The sequence below is a fragment of the Nomascus leucogenys genome, chromosome 2 (genome assembly GCF_006542625.1).
Source record: "Nomascus leucogenys isolate Asia chromosome 2, Asia_NLE_v1, whole genome shotgun sequence".
Taxonomy (NCBI): Eukaryota; Metazoa; Chordata; class Mammalia; order Primates; family Hylobatidae; genus Nomascus; species Nomascus leucogenys.
The window spans coordinates 99,851,945-99,854,801 of NC_044382.1; positions in this window are offsets into that span (position 1 = coordinate 99,851,945).

A 2,857-nucleotide genomic window follows, 5' to 3' on the forward strand; every position below is an offset into this window, starting at 1 on the left:
AGGGGTGCCGAGGGAAGCAGAATAGACAGAAATTGGGTAATTTTCTGGGGCATGTGTTGGGTAAAGTGGCGGTTCCACACCTACAAACTTGTGCTGCTCTGCTAAGCTGTATCAGGAAAAAGGAAGAGAAACAAAAAACAGATGTACTTTTTCCTCTAGGAAGCTCAACTCCTGTATATGTAAAGTTGTTTCCCTGTAGTAGCTTAACTCCACCACTAGGTCTCCAAAGATGGTGATGTTCCTTGCCACTCGGCATCATTGATAAAGAGATTAACAATTAGAATTAGAATTTCCTCATTCGGTGGAAAAATCCATGCTTAGCACCATGTTATTTCAAGCTGCATGATAGCAGAATGATATTCACTGAAAAAAAAAAAAGGCCAATACAGTTGGCTTTTTAAATTCTTTCTGATGAGATATTAAACTCATATATGACCAAATTTCCAGCTTTCCGTTTTAGGGACTGTCTATCATGAGCAGCACTGAGGAGCTAAATGTGGTCGTGTCTGCACTCCAAGCCTGCTAAAAATGTTTTAGCTTCCAAACAGACAGAGTGACTGTTTCGTCAGCATGCAGCTGAGGGGTGAATGAGGACAGCCAGGCTGGGTACACTGCCACAGTTGCCTGTGCATGTTCACCTCATGTCATAGGTTTTCTTTTCCCCTAATGCACTCCGCCTTTCCCTCCTTTCTGCTTAACAAGCACTCATACATTTAAATTTAATTGTAACTTCTTTGTATATCTGTGTGTATACTTGGATGTGTTTTGTATCTCTTTTCTAGAGATAAAGTTTATTAAGGGTAGAGATTGTGTCTTCTTCTCTTATAATTAAAGTGATCTGACCACAGTAATGTGGATTATGGAGCGGGGCTACGATGCAGTTAGTTAATCCCGTCTGCTAGACTGAACCGAATAATTTCACCATGTGCATGGAGAACTCTGTTAAGCTAGAGTTATCACTGAGCCACAGACATTTATTGAGCACCTTCTGTGTGTCTAGAACTATCCTAGATTATGAAGAAAAAAACACAAAAAGACTCAGTCTTTACTTCCAATGTGATCACACCCTAATTATGAGTATAACTGTGTTTTAGGGAATAAGGCGGTGTGATGAAGACCACAACCATATAAATAAGTAAAACCAACAATAATATTTGAAAACACAGAGAAAACACAAGCAATTCTTTTTGGGGGACTCCAAAAAGACTTCTGAGAAAAGATTACATATAAACTTTTGGTGATTACAAGCCTAACTTGAGGGCAAACAGTAATAAAGAACTCCAAGCATGGAGAACAAGATATGTACAGATTAAAAGGTGAGAGAGAGGACTATATGTTTGGGGGTTGGGCTAATGGGTTTCATGAAAAAAGCATAGAAGAACAGTAGGGGTCAGAGTTTTAATGCTTAACAAAATCTGTGGATATCTCCCAGAAATGTAAGTCCAGAAAATTCATCTTATTTCTGTCCTGATAATTCTCAAAGCATCACCATACTGGTTCCCAAACTAGCTCACAGCATGTCATTAACATAAAACAGCCTTGGAGCAAGGATGCTCAAGGAATCTGGGAATCAATTCTCCTGGTTTGAATCAGATTTGACATATTATAAATTCAAATGCAATAGATGGGTTATAAACTATTTCACTGATTTCTGACTCATTTTTTTCATTTCATTTCGCAAATTTACATTTTCTAAATTCATTAGAGTCCCTAGAGCACGCCTTGGTGACAGAGATAATGCTATGTATTCACCAATTCCTTTTCCTCAGCACACAAGAAGACTATATTTCTTGACCTCCTATAAATTCATTATTTTATTTTATTTTATTATTTTATTTTATTTTATTATTTTATTTTATTTATTTTATTTTATTTTTGAGAAGGAATCTCGTTCTGTCGCCCAGGCTGGAGTGTAGTGGCACAATCTTGGCTCACTGCAACCTCTGCCTCCCAGGTTCAAGTGATTTTCGTGCCTCAGCCTCCTGAGTAGCTGGGACTACAGGCGTGCACCATCATACCCTGCTAATTTTCGTAATTTTAGTAGAGATGAGGTTTCACCATGTTGCCCAGGCTGGTCTTGGATTCCTGACCTCAAGTGATTTGCCAACCTCCATCTCCCAAAGTGCTGAGATTACAGGCATGAACCACCATGCATGGCCTCTTGGCCTCATATAAATTTAGATTGGGACAAAAATCTGGCAATAAAACATAAACAGAAGTGTTGCCTTGAAAACATCCTTCTTAGTCCTACAATTCTTCCTACAGATACTTCTGTAATGCCTTTGAAAGCCACATGTTCCAGGTACTGGCGTTCTGCAACGTAAGCACCCAAAATACAAGACCACCGCTTGGAAGAGAATCTCTGGGAAGACCTGACTATTCCATAAAGAACTGTGATGTGAACAAGAACTAAACATTGCTGTGTACACCATTGAGATAGCTTACCATATCCCCACTGCCTGGAGTGAAGGTGGGATGCAGTGGATTGAAATCTACAAATTCTAGGTGGTCTAAAACTGCAGACTTAATGGTTTAGTACAAATGATAAAAGGCCAGGCGTGGTGGCTCACATCTGTAATCCCAGCATTTTGGGAGTCCGAGGTGGGCAGATAAGGAGTTCAAGACCAGCCTGGCCAAAGTGGTAAAACCCCCGTCTCTACTAAAAATACAAAAAACAGCCAGGTGTGGTGGTGGGCACCTGTAATCCCAGCTACTTGGGAGGTTGAGGCAGGAAAATTGTTTGAACCTGGGAGACAGAGGTTACAGTGAGCTGAGATTGCCCCACTGCACTCCAGCCTAGGCAACAGAGTGGGACTCTGTCTCAAAAAAAGAAAAAAAAAAAAGATAAACATGAGGG